The sequence below is a fragment of the Astyanax mexicanus genome, chromosome 11 (genome assembly GCF_023375975.1).
Source record: "Astyanax mexicanus isolate ESR-SI-001 chromosome 11, AstMex3_surface, whole genome shotgun sequence".
Taxonomy (NCBI): Eukaryota; Metazoa; Chordata; class Actinopteri; order Characiformes; family Acestrorhamphidae; genus Astyanax; species Astyanax mexicanus.
Genome location: NC_064418.1, coordinates 6,235,223 through 6,254,182, shown reverse-complemented (window position 1 = coordinate 6,254,182; position 18,960 = coordinate 6,235,223). Strand labels below are relative to the sequence as shown.

The 18,960-nt window shown below is 44.3% G+C and overlaps 1 long non-coding RNA gene across 1 annotated transcript; it reads left to right on the top strand.

Moving 5' to 3' along the window:
• Nucleotides 1-8,204: 8,204 nt before the first annotated feature.
• Nucleotides 8,205-18,742, top strand: LOC125804959 (uncharacterized). Its single transcript, XR_007441178.1, has 3 exons — nucleotides 8,205-8,383; nucleotides 13,349-14,542; nucleotides 18,618-18,742. It is a non-coding gene; the product is annotated as an uncharacterized LOC125804959 (long non-coding RNA).
• The last annotated feature ends 218 nt before the right edge of the window (nucleotides 18,743-18,960 follow it).

Here is an 18,960-nt window from a genome sequence, read left to right as displayed (position 1 = left end):
GGTGTTGCTAAGTGGTTGCTAGGCAGTTGCTAACGTTTTCCAGGTGGTTGCTAAGCAGTTAATAGGTGGTTGCTAAAACCTGGCTGGGGTGCCGGGGTGTCCAAACTTTTGACTGATAGCTGCTCCATACAGCAGCTCCTCCATACACTCACAGTACTGGAGGAGCAGGGGAGAGAAGGGGTTCCGTGCGCAGAGCTGCTCGTGTGTGAGATGGAACTCTGGGCCCCCCATTCATTTCTATGGGAAAACTTCGTACGACAATTGTACGAAAACCGTACGTCGTATCACTTCGCAACCTACTATTAGTTTAAAGATCTCGATAAGATCTATAAGCTCGCCGAATTTGGTGTTCGTATCTCAAAAATTGTGGCAGTTACGGACGTTTAAAATTTGGCCCCATTCATTCCTATGGGAAAAAAATGCGTACGTTTACGAAGTTTTTACGAAAACCGTACGATGTATCGCTTAAAAAAGCACAAGCAACCTATTCGGGTATAGGTCCTACGATACTGCAAAATTTCGTGGTTCTACGTCAAAAGCCCTAGGAGGAGATAGTGATTAAATTTTGCGAATAGAATAATAATAATAACTAGAAAAGGCAAAGTTCGTGAACGAACTTTAAGTTGGCTTGGAAAAGAACGCTAATAACGTTAAAAAGTTAAAATGGTTGCTAAGCTTTTTCCGTCTGAAGAGTGTGAAGAGTCATTGATTTGCTGTTAACGCTAAATACTAAAAACGCTGAAATCTAAAAACATTTGGTTAAACGCTGAAATCTAAAAATGTTTGATTAAACGCTGAAATCTAAAAACATTTGGTTAAACGCTGCAATCTAAAAACATTTGGTTAAACGCTGAAATCTAAAAACATTTGGTTAAATGCTGAAATCTAAAAACGTTTGATTAAACGCTGAAATCTAAAAACGTTTGGTTAAACGCTGAAATCTAAAAACACTTGTTTAAATGCTGAAATCGTAAAACTTTTGGTTAAACTTTTGATTGCTAATGTGTTGCTAGGCGGTTGCTATTATTTCTGAAAAGGTTGCTAAGCTGTTGCTAGGCAATTGCTAATGTTTTCCAGGTGGTTGCTAAGCTGTTGCTAACTGGTTGCTAGGCAATTGCTAACATATAACAGGTGGTTGCTAGGCAGTTGCTAAGTGGTTGCTAGGCAGTTGCTAACGTTTTCCAAGTGGTTGCTAGGCAGTTGCTTAGTGGTTGCTAGGCAGTTGCTAACGTTTTCCAGGTGGTTGCTAAGTGGTTGCTAGGCAGTTGCTAACATATTCCAGGTGGTTGCTAGGCAGTTGCTAAGTGGTTGCTAGGCAGTTGCTAACGTTTTCCAGGTGGTTGCTAAGTGGTTGCTAGGCAGTTGCTAACGTATTCCAGGTGGTTGCTAGGCAGTTGCTAAGTGGTTGCTAGGCAGTTGCTAACGTTTTCCAGGTGGTTGCTAAGTGGTTGGTAGGCAGTTGCTAACGTTTTCCAGGTGGTTGCTAAGTGGTTGCTAGGCAGTTGCTAACGTTTTCCAGGTGGTTGCTAGGCAGTTGCTAAGTGGTTGCTAGGCAGTTGCTAATGTTTTCCAAGTGGTTGCCAGGCAGTTGCTAAGTGGTTGCTAGGCAGTTGCTAACATTTTCCAGGTGGTTGCTAAGTGGTTGCTAGGTAGTTGCTAACATATTCCAGGTGGTTGCTAGGCAGCTGCTAAGTGGTTGCTAGGCAGTTGCTAACGTTTTCCAGGTGGATGCTAAGTGGTTGCTAGGCAGTTGCTAACGTTTTTCAGGTGGTTGCTAGGCAGTTGCTAAGTGGTTGCTAGGCAGTTGCTAACGTTTTCCAGGTGGTTGCTAAGTGGTTGCTAGGCAGTTGCTAACGTTTTCCAGGTGGTTGCTAGGCAGTTGCTCAGTTGTTGCTAGGCAGTTGCTAACGTTTTCCAGGTGGTTGCTAAGTGGTTGCTAGGCAGTTGCTAACGTATTCCAGGTGGTTGCTAGGCAGTTGCTAAGTGGTTGCTAGGCAGTTGCTAACATTTTCCAGGTGGTTGCTAAGTGGTTGCTAGGTAGTTGCTAACATATTCCAGGTGGTTGCTAGGCAGCTGCTAAGTGGTTGCTAGGCAGTTGCTAACGTTTTCCAGGAGGTTGCTAAGTGGTTGCTAGGCAGTTGCTAACGTTTTCCAGGTGGTTGCTAAGTGGTTGCTAGGCAGTTGCTAACGTTTTCCAGGTGGTTGCTAAGGTGTTGCTAAGTGGTTGCTAGGCAGTTGCTAACGTTTTCCAGGTGGTTGCTAAGCAGTTAATAGGTGGTTGCTAAAACCTGGCTGGGGTGCCGGGGTGTCCAAACTTTTGACTGATAGCTGCTCCATACAGCAGCTCCTCCATACACTCACAGTACTGGAGGAGCAGGGGAGAGAAGGGGTTCCGTGCGCAGAGCTGCTCGTGTGTGAGATGGAACTCTGGGCCCCCCATTCATTTCTATGGGAAAACTTCGTACGACAATTGTACGAAAACCGTACGTCGTATCACTTCGCAACCTACTATTAGTTTAAAGATCTCGATAAGATCTATAAGCTCGCCGAATTTGGTGTTCGTATCTCAAAAATTGTGGCAGTTACGGACGTTTAAAATTTGGCCCCATTCATTCCTATGGGAAAAAAATGCGTACGTTTACGAAGTTTTTACGAAAACCGTACGATGTATCGCTTAAAAAAGCACAAGCAACCTATTCGGGTATAGGTCCTACGATACTGCAAAATTTCGTGGTTCTACGTCAAAAGCCCTAGGAGGAGATAGTGATTAAATTTTGCGAATAGAATAATAATAATAACTAGAAAAGGCAAAGTTCGTGAACGAACTTTAAGTTGGCTTGGAAAAGAACGCTAATAATGTTAAAAAGTTAAAATGGTTGCTAAGCTTTTTCCGTCTGAAGAGTGTGAAGAGTCATTGATATGCTGTTAACTTTTGGCTAAACGCTAAATGCTAAAAACGCTGAAATCTAAAAACGTTTGGTTAAACGCTGAAATCTAAAAACATTTGGTTAAACGCTGAAATCTAAAAACGTTTGATTAAATGCTGAAATCTAAAAACGTTTGGTTAAACGCTGAAATCTAAAAACATTTGGTTAAACGCTGAAATCTAAAAACGTTTGATTAAACTCTGAAATCTAAAAACGTTTGGTTAAACGCTGAAATCTAAAAACGTTTGATTAAACGCTGAAATCTTAAAACGCTTGTTTAAATGCTGAAATCGTAAAACTTTTGGTTAAACTTTTGATTGCTAATGTGTTGCTAGGCAGTTGCTATCATTTCTGAAAAGGTTGCTAAGCTGTTGCTAGGCAGTTGCTAATGTTTTCCAGGTGGTTGCGAAGCTATTGCTAACTGGTTGCTAGGCAATTGCTAACATATACCAGGTAGTTGCTAAGGTGTTGCTAGGTGGTTGCTAGGGTGTTGCTAGGTTGTTGCTATGGTATCTGGGGTGGTTGCTAAGATGTTGCTACGTGGTTGCTAGGCTGTTGCTATGGTATCCGGGGTGGTTGCTAAGGTGTTGCTAGGTGGTTGCTAGGGTGTCGCTAGGTGGTTGCTAAGGTGTTGCTATGGTATCTGGGGTTGTTGCTAAGGTGTTTCTAAGTGGTTGCTAAGGTGTTGCTATGGTATCCGGGGTGGTTGCTAAGATGTTGCTAGGTGGTTGATAAGGTGTTGCTATGGTATCTGGGGTGGTTGCTAAGGTGTTTCTAGGTGGTTGCTAGGTGGTTGCTAAAGTGTTGCTATGGTATCCGGGGTGGTTGCTAAGATGTTGCTAGGTGGTTGCTAGGTGGTTGCTAAGGTGTTGCTAGGTGGTTGCTAAGGTGTTGCTATGGTATCTGGGGTGGTTGCTTAGGTGTTGCTAGGTGGTTGCTAGGTGGTTGCTAAGGTGTTGCTAGGTGGTTGCTAAGGTGTTGCTATGGTATCTGGGGTGGTTGCTAAGGTGTTGCTAGGTGGTTGCTAAGTGGTTGCTAGGTGGTTGCTAAGGTATTGCTAGGTGGTTGCTAAGGTGTTGCTATGGTAACTGGGGTGGTTGCTAAGGTGTTGCTAGGTGGTTGCTAGGTGGTTGCTAAGGTGTTGCTAGGTGGTTGCTAAGGTGTTGCTATGGTATCTGGGGTGGTTGCTAAGGTGTTGCTAGGTGGTTGCTAGGCAGTTGCTATCGTTTCTAAAGTGGTTGCTAAGTGGTTGCTAGGCAATTGCTAACGTTTTCCTAATGGTTGCTAAGGTGTTGGTAAGTGGTTGCTAGGCTGTTGCTATCATTTCTAAAGTGGTTGCTAGGCAGTTGCTATCGTTTCTAAGGTGGTTGCTAAGTGGTTGCTAACGTTTTCCTAGTGGTTGTTAAGGTGTTGCTAAGTGGTTGCTAGGCAGTTGCTAACGTTTTCCAGGTGTTTGCTAAGTGGTTGCTAACTGGTTGCTAAGCAGTTGCTATAATTTCTAAAGTGGTTGCTAAGTTGTTGCTAAGTGGTTGCTAGGCAGTTTCTAACGTTTTCCAGGTGGTTGCTAAGGTGTTGCTAAGTGGTTGCTAGGCAGTTGCTAACGTTTTCCAGGTGTTTGCTAAGTGGTTGCTAACTGGTTGCTAGGCAGTTGCTATAATTTCTAAAGTGGTTGCTAAGTTGTTGCTAAGTGGTTGCTAGGCAGTTGCTAACGTTTTCCAGGTGGTTGCTAAGGTGTTGCTAAGTGGTTGCTAGGCAGTCGCTAACGTTTTCCAGGTGGTTGCTAAGCAGTTAATAGGTGGTTGCTAAAACCTGGCTGGGGTGCCGGGGTGTCCAAACTTTTGACTGATAGCTGCTCCATACAGCAGCTCCTCCATACACTCACAGTACTGGAGGAGCAGGGGAGAGAAGGGGTTCCGTGCGCAGAGCTGCTCGTGTGTGAGATGGAACTCTGGGCCCCCCATTCATTTCTATGGGAAAACTTCGTACGACAATTGTACGAAAACCGTACGTCGTATCACTTCGCAACCTGCTATTAATTTAAAGATCTCGATAAGATCTATAAGCTCGCCGAATTTGGTGTTCATATCTCAAAAATTGTGGCGGTTACGGACGTTTAAAATTTGGCCCCATTCATTCCTATGGGAAAAAAATGCGTACGTTTACGAAGTTTTTACGAAAACCGTGCGATGTATCGCTTAAAAAAGCACAAGCAACCTATTCGGGTATAGGTCCTACGATACTGCAAAATTTCGTGGTTCTACGTCAAAAGCCCTAGGAGGAGATAGTGATTAAATTTTGCGAATAGAATAATAATAATAAGAATAAGATTACGAAGAACAGTAAGTTGGCTTTTCCAAGCCAACTTAATAATAAGTAGAATAAGATTACGAAGAACAGTAAGTTGGCTTTTCCAAGCCAACTTAATAATAAGTAGAATAAGATTACGAAGAACAGTAAGTTGGCTTTTCCAAGCCAACTTAACTAGAAAAGGTAAAGTTCGTGAACGAACTTTAAGTTGGCTTGGAAAAGAACGCTAATAACGTTAAAAAGTTAAAATGGTTGCTAAACGCTAAATGCCAAAAACACGGAAATCTAAAAACGTTTGGTTAAACGTTGAAATCTAAAAATGTTTGGTTAAACGCTGAAAACTAAAAATGTTTGGTTAAACCCTGAAATCTAAAAACATTTGGATAAATGCTAAAATCTTGAAAGTGGTTGCTAGGCAGTTGCTAACGTCTTACAGGTGGTTGCTAAGCTGTTGCTAAGCGGTTGCTAGTTATTTGCTAATGTATTACACATGGTTGCTAAGTGGTTGCAAGGCGGTTGCTAAACAGTTGCTTACGTTTTCCTAGTGGTTGCTAAGGTGTTGCTAAGTGGTTGCTAGGCAGTTGCTATCGTTTCTAATGTGGTTGCTAAGCTGTTGCTAGGCTGTTTCTAACGTTTTCCTGGTGGTTGCTAAGGTGTTGCTAACTGGTTGCTAGGCAGTTGCTATAATTTCTAAAGTGGTTGCTAAGTGGTTGCTAGGCCGTTGCTAACGTTTTCCAGGTGGTTGCTAAGGTGTTGCTAAGTGGTTGCTAGGCAGTTGCTAACGTTTTCCAGGTGGTTGCTAAGGTGTTGCTAACTGGTTGCTAGGCAGTTGCTATAATTTCTAAAGTGGTTGCTAAGTGGTTGCTAGGCAGTTGCTAACGTTTTCCTAGTGGTTGCTAAGGTGTTGCTAAGTGGTTGCTAGGCAGTTGCTATCGTTTCTAAAGTGGTTGCTAAGCTGTTGCTAGGCTGTTTCTAACGTTTTCCTGGTGGTTGCCAAGGTGTTGCTAACTGGTTGCTAGGCAGTTGCTATCATTTCTAAAGTGGTTGCTAAGTGGTTGCTAGGCAGTTGCTAACGTTTTCCAGGTGGTTGCTAAGGTGTTGCTAAGTGGTTGCTAGGCAGTTGCTAACGTTTTCCAGGTGGTTGCTAAGGTGTTGCTAACTGGTTGCTAGGCAGTTGCTAACGTTTTCCTAGTGGTTGCTAAGGTGTTGCTAAGTGGTTGCTAGGCAGTTGCTATCGTTTCTAAAGTGGTTGCTAAGCTGTTGCTAGGCTGTTTCTAACGTTTTCCTGGTGGTTGCTAAGGTGTTGCTAACTGGTTGCTTGGCAGTTGCTATCATTTCTAAAGTGGTTGCTAAGTGGTTGCTAGGCAGTTGCTAACGTTTTCCAGGTGGTTGCTAAGGTGTTGCTAAGTGGTTGCTAGGCAGTTGCTAACGTTTTCCAGGTGGTTGCTAAGGTGTTGCTAACTGGTTGCTAGGCAGTTGCTATAATTTCTAAAGTGGTTGCTAAGTGGTTGCTAGGCAGTTGCTAACGTTTTCCTAGTGGTTGCTAAGGTGTTGCTAAGTGGTTGCTAGGCAGTTGCTATCGTTTCTTAAGTGGTTGCTAAGCTGTTGCTAGGCTGTTTCTAACGTTTTCCAGGTGGTTGCTAAGGTGTTGCTAACTGGTTGCTAGGCAGTTGCTATAATTTCTAAAGTGGTTGCTAAGTGGTTGCTAGGCAGTTGCTAACGTTTTCCAGGTGGTTGCTAAGGTGTTGCTAAGTGGTTGCTAGGCAGTTGCTAACGTTTTCCAGGTGGTTGCTAAGGTGTTGCTAACTGGTTGCTAGGCAGTTGCTATAATTTCTAAAGTGGTTGCTAAGTGGTTGCTAGGCAGTTGCTAACGTTTTCCAGGTGGTTGCTAAGCAGTTAATAGGTGGTTGCTAAAACCTGGCTGGGGTGCCGGGGTGTCCAAACTTTTGACTGATAGCTGCTCCATACAGCAGCTCCTCCATACACTCACAGTACTGGAGGAGCAGGGGAGAGAAGGGGTTCCGTGCGCAGAGCTGCTCGTGTGTGAGATGGAACTCTGGGCCCCCCATTCATTTCTATGGGAAAATTTCGTACGACAATTGTACGAAAACCGTACGTCGTATCACTTCGCAACCTGCTATTAATTTAAAGATCTCGATAAGATCTATAAGCTCGCCGAATTTGGTGTTCGTATCTCAAAAATTGTGGCGGTGACGGACGTTTAAAATTTGGCCCCATTCATTCCTATGGGAAAAAAATGCGTACGTTTACGAAGTTTTTACGAAAACCGTACGATGTATCGCTTAAAAAAGCACAAGCAACCTATTCGGGTATAGGTCCTACGATACTGCAAAATTTCGTGGTTCTACGTCAAAAGCCCTAGGAGGAGATAGTGATTAAATTTTGAGCGCGGAATAATAATAATAATAATAACTAGAAAAGGCAAAGTTCGTGAACGAACTTTAAGTTGGCTTGGAAAAGAACGCTAATAACGTTAAAAAGTTAAAATGGTTGCTAAGCTTTTTCTGTCTGAAGAGTGTGAAGAGTCATTGATATGCTGTTAACGCTAAATGCTAAAAACGCTGAAATCTAAAAACATTTGGTTAAACGCTGAAATCTAAAAACATTTGGTTAAACGCTGAAATCTAAAAATGTTTGATTAAACGCTGAAATCTAAAAACGTTTGGTTAAACGCTGAAATCTAAAAACATTTGGTTAAACGCTGAAATCTAAAAACGTTTGATTAAACGCTGAAATCTAAAAACGTTTGGTTAAACGCTGAAATCTAAAAACGCTTGTTTAAATGCTGAAATCGTAAAACTTTTGGTTAAACTTTTGATTGCTAATGTGTTGCTAGGCGGTTGCTATCATTTCTGAAAAGGTTGCTAAGCTGTTGCTAGGCAATTGCTAATGTTTTCCAGGTGGTTGCTAAGCTGTTGCTAACTGGTTGCTAGCTAATTGCTAACATATAACAGGTGGTTGCTAAGGTGTTGCTAGGTGGTTGCTATGGTGTTGCTAGGTTGTTGCTAAGGTGTTGCTATGGTATCCGGGGTGGTTGCTAAGATGTTGCTAGGTGGTTGCTAACGTGTTGCTAGGTGGTTGCTAAGGTGTTGCTATGGTATCCGGGGTGGTTGCTAAGGTGTTGCTAGGTGGTTGCTAGGTGGTTGCTAGGGTGTTGCTAGGTGGTTGCTAAGGTGTTGCTATGGTATCTGCGGTGGTTGCTAAGGTGTTGCTAGGTGGTTGCTAGGGTGTTGCTATGATATCTGGGGTGGTTGCTAAGGTGTTGCTAGGTGGTTGCTAGGATGTTGCTAGGTGGTTGCTAAGGTGTTGCTATGGTATCTGGGGTGGTTGCTAAGGTGTTGCTAGGTGGTTGCTAGGGTGTTGCAAGGTGGTTGCTAGGTGGTTGCTAAGGTGTTGCTATGCGGTTGCTAAGGTGTTGCTATGGTATCCTGGGTGGTTGCTAAGGTGTTGCTAGGTGGTTGCTAGGGTGTTGCTAGGTGGTTGCTAAGGTGTTGCCATGGTATCTGGGGTGGTTGCTAAGGTGTTGCTAGGTGGTTGCTAGGGTGTTGCTATGGTATCTGGGGTGGTTGCTAAGGTGTTGCTAGGTGGTTGCTAGGTGGTTGCTAGGGTGTTGCTAGGTGGTTGCTAAGGTGTTGCTATGGTATCTGGGGTGGTTGCTAAGGTGTTGCTAGGTGGTTGCTAGGGTGTTGCTAGTTGGTTGCTAGGTGGTTGCTAAGGTGTTGCTATGCAGTTGCTAAGGTGTTGCTATGGTATCCAGGGTGGTTGCTAAGGTGTTGCTATGGTATCTGGGGTGGTTGCTAAGGTGTTGCTAGGTGGTTGCTATGTGGTTGCTAAGGTGTTGCTAGGTGGTTGCTAGGGTGTTGCTATTGTATCCAGGGTGGTTGCTAAGGTGTTGCTAGGTGGTTTCTAAGGTGTTGCTATGGTATCTGGGGTGGTTGCTAAGGTGTTGCTAGGTGGTTGCTAGGTGGATGCTAAGGTGTTGCTAGGTGGTTGCTAAGGTGTTGCTATGGTATCTGAGGTGGTTGCTAAGGTGTTGCTAGGTGGTTGCTAGCCAGTTGCTATCATTTCTAAAGTGGTTGCTAAGTGGTTGCTAAGCAGTTGCTAACGTTTTCCTAATGGTTGCTAAGGTGTTGGTAAGTGGTTGCTAGGCTGTTGCTATCATTTCTAAAGTGGTTGCTAGGCAGTTGCTATCGTTTCTAAGGTGGTTGCTAAGTGGTTGCTAACGTTTTCCTAGTGGTTGTTAAGGTGTTGCTAAGTGGTTGCTAGGCAGTTGCTAACGTTTTCCAGGTGTTTGCTAAGTGGTTGCTAACTGGTTGCTAGGCAGTTGCTATAATTTCTAAAGTGGTTGCTAAGTTGTTGCTAAGTGGTTGCTAGGCAGTTGCTAACGTTTTCCAGGTGGTTGCTAAGGTGTTGCTAAGTGGTTGCTAGGCAGTTGCTAACGTTTTCCAGGTGGTTGCTAAGCAGTTAATAGGTGGTTGCTAAAACCTGGCTGGGGTGCCGGGGTGTCCAAACTTTTGACTGATAGCTGCTCCATACAGCAGCTCCTCCATACACTCACAGTACTGGAGGAGCAGGGGAGAGAAGGGGTTCCGTGCGCAGAGCTGCTCGTGTGTGAGATGGAACTCTGGGCCCCCCATTCATTTCTATGGGAAAACTTCGTACGACAATTGTACGAAAACCGTACGTCGTATCACTTCGCAACCTACTATTAGTTTAAAGATCTCGATAAGATCTATAAGCTCGCCGAATTTGGTGTTCGTATCTCAAAAATTGTGGCAGTTACGGACGTTTAAAATTTGGCCCCATTCATTCCTATGGGAAAAAAATGCGTACGTTTACGAAGTTTTTACGAAAACCGTACGATGTATCGCTTAAAAAAGCACAAGCAACCTATTCGGGTATAGGTCCTACGATACTGCAAAATTTCGTGGTTCTACGTCAAAAGCCCTAGGAGGAGATAGTGATTAAATTTTGCGAATAGAATAATAATAATAACTAGAAAAGGCAAAGTTCGTGAACGAACTTTAAGTTGGCTTGGAAAAGAACGCTAATAACGTTAAAAAGTTAAAATGGTTGCTAAGCTGTTTCTGTCTGAAGAGTGTGAAGAGTCGTGGATATGCTGTTAACTTTTGGCTAAACGCTAAATGCCAAAAACGCCGAAATCTAAAAATGTTTGGTTAAACGCTGAAATCTAAAAACGTTTGGTTAAACGCTGAAATCTAAAAACGCTTGGTTAAACGCTGAAATCTAAAAACGTTTGGTTAAACGCTGAAATCTAAAAACGTTTAGTTAAACGCTGAAATCTAAAAACGTTTGTTTAAATGCTGAAATCGTAAAACTTCTGGTTAATCTTTTGATTGCCAATTTGATGCTAGGCAGTTGCTATCATTTCTGAAGTGGTTGCTAAGCTGTTGCTAGGCAGTTGCTAATGTTTTCCAGGTGGTTGCTAAGCTGTTGCTAACTGGTTGCTAGGCAGTTGCTAACATATTACAGGTGGTTCCTAAGGTGTTGCTAGGTGGTTGCTAGGTTGTTGCTAGGGTGTTGCTATGGTATGCGGGGTGGTTGCTAAGATGTTGCTAGGTGGTTGCTAGGTGGTTGATAACTTGTTGCTAGGTGGTTGCTAAGGTGTTGCTATGGTATCCGGGGTGGTTGCTAAGGTGTTGCTAGGTGGTTGCTAGGCAGTTGCTATCATTTCTAAAGTGGTTGCTAAGTGGTTGCTAGGCAGTTGCTAACGTTTTCCTAGTGGTTGTTAAGGTGTTGCTAAGTGGTTGCTAGGCAGTTGCTAACGTTTTCCAGGTGGTTGATAAGTGGTTGCTAGGCAGTTGCTAACGTTTTCCAGGTGGTTGCTAGGCAGTTGCTAAGTGGTTGCTAGGCAGTTGCTAACGTTTTCCAAGTGGTTGCTAGGCAGTTGCTAAGTGGTTGCTAGGCAGTTGCTAACGTTTTCCAGGTAGTTGCTAAGTGGTTGCTAGGCAGTTGCTAACGTTTTCCAGGTGGTTGCTAGGCAGTTGCTAAGTTGTTGCTAGGCAGTTGCTAACGTTTTCCAGGTGGTTGCTAAGTGGTTGCTAGGCAGTTGCTAACGTATTCCAGGTGGTTGCTAGGCAGTTGCTAAGTGGTTGCTAGGCAGTTGCTAACGTTTTCCAGGTGGTTGCTCAGTGGTTGCTAGGCAGTTGCTAACGTTTTCCAGGTGGTTGCTAAGTGGTTGCTAGGCAGTTGCTAACGTATTCCAGGTGGTTGCTAGGCAGTTGCTAAGTGGTTGCTAGGCAGTTGCTAACGTTTTCCAAGTGGTTGCTAGGCAGTTGCTAAGTGGTTGCTAGGCAGTTGCTAACGTTTTCCAGGTGGTTGCTAAGTGGTTGCTAGGCAGTTGCTAACGTTTTCCAGGTGGTTGCTAAGTGGTTGCTAGGCAGTTGCTAACATTTTCCAGGTGGTTGCTAGGCAGTTGCTAAGTTGTTGCTAGGCAGTTGCTAACATTTTCCAGGTGGTTGCTAAGTGGTTGCTAGGCAGTTGCTAACGTATTCCAGGTGGTTGCTAGGCAGTTGCTAAGTGGTTGCTAGGCAGTTGCTCACGTTCTCCAGGTGGTTGCCCAGTGGTTGCTAGGCAGTTGCTAACGTTTTCCAGGTGGTTGCTAAGTGGTTGCTAGGCAGTTGCTAATGTATTCCAGGTGGTTGCTAGGCAGTTGCTAAGTGGTTGCTAGGCAGTTGCTAACGTTTTCCAAGTGGTTGCTAGGCAGTTACTAAGTGGTTGCTAGGCAGTTGCTAACGTTTTCCAGGTGGTTGCTAAGTGGTTGCTAGGCAGTTGCTAACGTTTTCCAGGTGGTTGCTAGGCAGTTGCTAAGTGGTTGCTAGGCAGTTGCTAACGTTTTCCAAGTGGTTGCTAGGCAGTTGCTAACGTTTTCCAGGTGGTTGCCCAGTGGTTGCTAGGCAGTTGCTAACGTTTTCCAGGTGGTTGCTAAGTGGTTGCTAGGCAGTTGCTAATGTATTCCAGGTGGTTGCTAGGCAGTTGCTAAGTGGTTGCTAGGCAGTTGCTAACGTTTTCCAGGTGGTTGCTAAGGTGGTTGCTAAGCAGTTAATAGGTGGTTGCAAAGCCCTGGCTGGGGTGCCGGGGTGTCCAAACTTTTGACTGATAGCTGCTCCATACAGCAGCTCCTCCATACACTCACAGTACTGGAGGAGCAGGGGAGAGAAGGGGTTCCGTGCGCAGAGCTGCTCGTGTGTGAGATGGAACTCTGGGCCCCCCATTCATTTCTATGGGGCAACTTCGTACGACATTTGTACGAAATCCGTACGACGTATCGTTTCGTAAAGCATATTTTCGGAAAGAACTCACTAAGTTCTATAGACCATCCGAATTTCGTCTTCATATCTCAAAAATTGTGACGTTCACAGCCGTTCAAAAATCTTCTAGTTCATTGTCTATGGAAAAAATGACGTACGTTTACGAAGTTTTTACGAAAACCGTACGATATATCGCTCCAAAAAGCACAAGCAACGTAATTCACTATAGGTCCCACGATCCCTGAAAATTTCGTGATTCTACGTTGAAAGCCCTAGGAGGAGATGCGTTTAACAAAAGTGGGGAAGAATAATAATAACGAACTTTAAGTTGGCTTGGAAAAGAAAGCTAATAACGTTAAAAAGTTAAAATGGTTGCTAAGCTTTTTCCGTCTGAAGAGTGTGAAGAGTCATTGATATGCTGTTAACTTTTGGCTAAACGTTTGATTAAATGCTGAAATCTAAAAACGTTTGGTTAAACGCTGAAATCGTAAAACTTTTGGTTAAACTTTTGATTGCTAATGTGTTGCTAGGCAGTTGTTATCCTTTCTGAAAAGGTTGGTAAGCTGTTGCTAGGCAGTTGCTAATGTTTTCCAGGTGGTTGCTAAGCTGTTGCTAACTGGTTGCTAGGCATTTGCTAACATATACCAGGTGGTTGCTAAGGTGTTGCTAGGTGGTTGCTAGGGTGTTGCTAGGTTGTTGCTAAGGTGTTGCTATGGTATCCGGAGTGGTTGCTAAGATGTTGCTAGGTGGTTGCTAATGTGTTGCTAGGTGGTTGCTAAGGTGTTGCTATGGTATCTGGGGTGGTTGCTAAGGTGTTGCTAGGGTGTTGCTAGGTGGTTGCTAGGGTGTTGCTAGGTGGTTGCTAAGGTGTTGCTATGGTATCTGGGGTGGTTGCTAATGTGTTGCTAGGTGGTTGCTAAGGTGTTGCTATGGTATCTGGGGTGGTTGCTAAAGTGTTGCTAGGGTGTTGCTAGGTGGTTGCTAGGGAGTTGCTAGGTGGTTGCTAAGGTGTTGCTATGGTATCTGGGGTGGTTGCTAAGGTGTTGCTAGGTGGTTGCTAGGGTGTTGCTATGGTATCCGGGGTGGTTGCTAAGGTGTTGCTAGGTGGTTGCTAGGTGGTTGCTAAGGTGTTGCTAGGTGGTTGCTAGGTGGTTGCTAAGATGTTGCTATGTGGTTGCTAAGGTGTTGCTATGGTATCCTGGGTGGTTGCTAAGGTGTTGCTAGGTGGTTGCTAAGGTGTTGCTATGCGGTTGCTAAGGTGTTGCTATGGTACCTGGGGTGGTTGCTAAGGTGTTGCTAGGTGGTTGCTAGGGTGTTGCTATGGTATCCGGGGTGGTTGCTAAGGTGTTGCTAGGTGGTTGCTAGGTGGTTGCTAAGGTGTTGCTAGGTGGTTGCTAAGGTGTTGCTATGGTATCCTGGGTGGTTGCTAAGGTGTTGCTAGGTGGTTGCTAAGGTGTTGCTATGTGGTTGCTAAGGTGTTACTATGGTACCTGGGGTGGTTGCTTAGGTGGTTGCTAGGTGGTTGCTAGGGTGTTGCTATGGTATCCGGGGTGGTTGCTAAGGTGTTACTAGGTGGTTGCTATGTGGTTGCTAAGGTGTTGCTATATGGTTGCTAGGCAGTTGCTAACATATTCCACATGGTTACTAAGTGGTTGCTAGGCAGTTGCTGTAATTTCTAAAGTGGTTGCTAAGCTGTTGCTAGGCAGTTGCTAACGTTTTCCAGTTGGTTGCTAAGGTGTTGCTAAGTGGTTGCTAGGCAGTAACTATCATTTCTAAATTGGTTGCTAAGTGGATGCTAGGCAGTTTGCTAACATATTCCACGTGATTGCTAGGTGGTTGCTAAGCAGTTGCTAACATATTCCACATGATTGCTAAGTGGTTGCTAGGCAGTTGATTATGTTTTTCAGGTGGTTGCTAAGCTGTTGCTATTTGGTTGCTAGGCAGTTGCTATCATTTCTAGAGTGGTTGCTAAGATGTTGCTATGCAGTTGCTAACGTTTTCTAGGTGGTTGCTAAGGTGTAGCTAACTGGTTGCTAGGCAGTTGCTATAAGTTCTAAAGTGGTTGCTAAGCAGTTGCTAATGTTTTCCTAGTGGTTGTTAAGGTGTTGCTAAGTGGTTACTAGGCTGTTGCTATCGTTTCTAAAGTGGTTGCTAAGTGGTTGCTAGTGTTTGCTAAGTGGTTGTTAGGCAGATGCTAACGTTTTCCTAGTGGCTGTTAAGGTGTTGCTAAGTGGTTGCTAGGCAGTTGATATCGTTTTTAACGTGATTGCTAAGTGGTTGCTAAGTGGTTGCTAGGCAGTTGCTTTAATTTCTAAAGTGGTTGCTAAGCTGTTGCTAGGCAGTTTCTAACGTTTTCCTGGTGGTTGCTAAGTTGTTGCTAACTGGTTGCTAGGCAGTTGCTATAATTTCTAAAGTGGTTGCAAAATGGTTGCTAGAAAGTTGGTAATGTATTCCAGGTGGTTACTAAGTGGTTGCTAGGCAGTTGCTAACGTTTTCCAGGTGGTTGCTAAGGTGTTGCTAAGTTGTTGCTAGGCAGTTGCTATCGTTTCGAAGGTGGTTGCTAAGTAGTTGCTAGGCAGTTGCTAACGTTTTCCTAGTGGTTGCTAAGTGGTTGCTAACTGGTTGCTAGGCAGTTGCTTTAATTTCTAAAGTGGTTGCTAAGTGGTTGCTAGGCAGTTGCTAACGTTTTCCTAGTGGTTGCTAAGGTGTTGCTAAGTGGTTGCTAGGCTGTTGCTATCATTTCTAAAGTGGTTGCTAGGCAGTTGCTAACATTTTCCTAGTGGTTGTTAAGGTGTTGCTAAGTGCTTGCTAGGCAGTTGCTATCGATTCTAAGGTGGTTGCTAAGTGGTTGCTAGGCAGTTGCTAACGTTTTCCTAGTGGTTGTTAAGGTGTTGCTGAGTGGTTGCTAGGCAGTTGCTATCATTTATAAAGTGGTTGCTAAGTGGTTGCTAGGCATTTGCTAACGTTTTCCAGGTGGTTGCTAAGTGGTTGCTAACTGGTTGCTAGGCAGTTGCTATCATTTCTAAAGTGGTTGCTAAGTGGTTGCTAGGCAGTTGCTAACGTTTTCCTAGCGGTTGCTAAGTGGTTGCTAACTGGTTGCTAGGCAGTTGCTAACGTTTTCCAGGTGGTTGCTAAGGTGTTGCTAAGTGGTTGCTAGGCAGTTGCTAACGTTTTCCAGGTGGTTGCTAAGCAGTTAATAGGTGGTTGCTAAAACCTGGCTGGGGTGCCGGGGTGTCCAAACTTTTGACTGATAGCTGCTCCATACAGCAGCTCCTCCATACACTCACAGTACTGGAGGAGCAGGGGAGAGAAGGGGTTCCGTGCGCAGAGCTGCTCGTGTGTGAGATGGAACTCTGGGCCCCCCATTCATTTCTATGGGGCAACTTCGTACGACAATTGTACGAAAACCGTACGTCGCATCGTTTCGTAAAGCATATTTTCGGAAAGAACTCACTAAGTTCTATAGACCATCCGAATTTCGTCTTCGTATCTCAAAAATTGTGACGTTCACAGCCATTCAAAATTCTTCTAGTTCATTGTCTATGGAAAAAAGGGCGTACGTTTACGAAGTTTTTACGAAAACCGTACGATATATCGCTCCAAAAAGCACAAGCAACGTAATTCACTATAGGTCCCACGATCCCTGAAAGTTTCATGATTCTACGTTAAAAGCCCTAGGAGGAGTAGCGTTTAACAAAAGTGAGGAAGAATAATAATAATAATAAGAAGATTACGAAGAACAGTAAGTTGGCTTTTCCAAGCCAACTTAATAATAAGTAGAACTAGAAAAGGCAAAGTTCGTGAACGAACTTTAAGTTGGCTTGGAAAAGAGCGCTAATAACGTTAAAAAGTTAAAATGGTTGACAGAAACTTAAAAAGCTGTTTCTGTCTGAAGAGTGTGAAGAGTCGTTGCTATGCTGTTAACTTTTGGCTAAAAGCTAAATACCAAAAACGCTGTAATCTAAAAACGTTTGGTTAAACGCTTAAATCTAAAAACATTTGGTTAAACGCTGAAATCTAAAAACCTTTGGTTAATTGCTTACATCTAGAAATGTTTTGTAAGATGCTGAAATCCAAAAACTTTTGGTTAAACACTGAAATCTTAAATCGTTTGTTTAACAGCTGAAATCTAAAAACTTTTGGTTAAACGCTGAAATCTTAAAACGTTTGTTTTCATGTTGAAATCTCGAAACTTTTGGTTAAATGCTGAAATCTAAAAACTTTTGGTTAAATGTTGAAATCTAAAAAATTTTGGTTAAGTGCTGAAATCTAAAACTTTTGGTTACATGCTGAAATCTAAAAACTTTCCAGGTGGTTGCTAAGGTGTTGCTATAGTATCTGGGGTGGTTGCTGAGGTGTTGCTAGGTGGTTGCTAAGGTGTTGCTATGGTATCCAGGGTGGTTGCTAAGGAGTTGCTAGGTGGTTGCTAAGGTGTTGCTATGGTATCCAGGGTGGTTGCTAAGGTGTTGCTATGGTATCCAGGGTGGTTGCTAAGGTGTTGCTAGGCAGTTGCTAAGTGGTTGCTAGGCAGTTGCTAACGTTTTCCAAGTGGTTGCTAGGCAGTTGCTAAGTGGTTGCTAGGCAGTTGCTAACATTTTCCAGGTGGTTGCTAAGTGGTTGCTAGGTAGTTGCTAACATATTCCAGGTGGTTGCTAGGCAGCTGCTAAGTGGTTGCTAGGCAGTTGCTAACGTTTTCCAGGTGGTTGCTAAGTGGTTGCTAGGCAGTTGCTAACGTTTTCCAGGTGGTTGCTAGGCAGTTGCTAAGTGGTTGCTAGGCAGTTGCTAAGTGGTTGCTAGGCAGTTGCTAACGTTTTCCAAGTGGTTGCTAGGCAGTTGCTAAGTGGTTGCTAGGCAGTTGCTAACGTTTTCCAGGTGGTTGCTAAGTGGTTGCTAACTGGTTGCTAGGCAGTTGCTATCATTTCTAAAGTGGTTGCTAAGTGGTTGCTAGGCAGTTGCTAACGTTTTCCTAGTGGTTGCTAAGTGGTTGCTAGGTAGTTGCTAACATATTCCAGGTGGTTGCTAGGCAGCTGCTAAGTGGTTGCTAGGCAGTTGCTAACGTTTTCCAGGTGGTTGCTAAGTGGTTGCTTGGCAGTTGCTAACGTTTTCCAGGTGGTTGCTAGGCAGTTGCTAAGTGGTTGCTAGGCAGTTGCTAACGTTTTCCAAGTGGTTGCTAGGCAGTTGCTAAGTGGTTGCTAGGCAGTTGCTAACGTTTTCCAGGTGGTTGCTAAGTGGTTGCTAGGCAGTTGCTAACGTTTTCCAGGTGGTTGTTAGGCAGTTGCTAAGTGGTTGCTAGGCAGTTGCTAACGTTTTCCAGGTGGTTGCTCAGTGGTTGCTAGGCAGTTGCTAACGTTTTCCAGGTGGTTGCTAAGTGGTTGCTAGGCAGTTGCTAACCTATTCCAGGTGGTTGCTAGGCAGTTGCTAAGTGGTTGCTAGGCAGTTGCTAACGTTTTCCAAGTGGTTGCTAGGCAGTTGCTAAGTGGTTGCTAGGCAGTTGCTAACGTTTTCCAGGTGGTTGCTAAGTGGTTGCTAGGCAGTTGCTAACGTTTTCCAGGTGGTTGCTAGGCAGTTGCTAAGTGGTTGCTAGGCAGTTGCTAACGTTTTCCAAGTGGTTGCAAGGCAGTTGCTAAGTGGTTGCTAGGCAGTTGCTAACGTTTTCCAGGTGGTTGCTAAGTGGTTGCTAGGCAGTTGCTAACATTTTCCAGGTGGTTGCTAGGCAGTTGCTAAGTTGTTGCTAGGCAGTTGCTAACGTTTTCCAGGTGGTTGCTAAGTGGTTGCTAGGCAGTTGCTAACGTATTCCAGGTGGTTGCTAGGCAGTTGCTAAGTGGTTGCTAGGCAGTTGCTAACGTTTTCCAGGTGGTTGCTCAGTGGTTGCTAGGCAGTTGCTAACGTTTTCCAGGTGGTTGCTAAGTGGTTGCTAGGCAGTTGCTAACGTATTCCAGGTGGTTGCTAGGCAGTTGCTAACGTTTTCCAAGTGGTTGCTAGGCAGTTGCTAAGTGGTTGCTAGGCAGTTGCTAACGTTTTCCAGGTGGTTGCTAAGGTGTTGCTAAGTGGTTGCTAGGCAGTTGCTAACGTTTTCCAGGTGGTTGCTAAGGTGGTTGCTAAGCAGTTATTAGGTGGTTGCTAAGCCCTGGCTGGGGTGCCGGGGTGTCCAAACTTTTGACTGATAGCTGCTCCATACAGCAGCTCCTCCATACACTCACAGTACTGGAGGAGCAGGGGAGAGAAGGGGTTCCGTGCGCAGAGCTGCTCGTGTGTGAGATGGAACTCTGGGCCCCCCATTCATTTCTATGGGAAAACTTCGTACGACATTTGTACGAAAACCGTACGACGTATCGTCGAAACGTTAAAATTTTCGGAAAGAACGCGGTAAGTTCTATAGACCGTCCGATTTTTGTCTTTGTATGTCAAAAATTGTTACCTACACAAACGTTCAA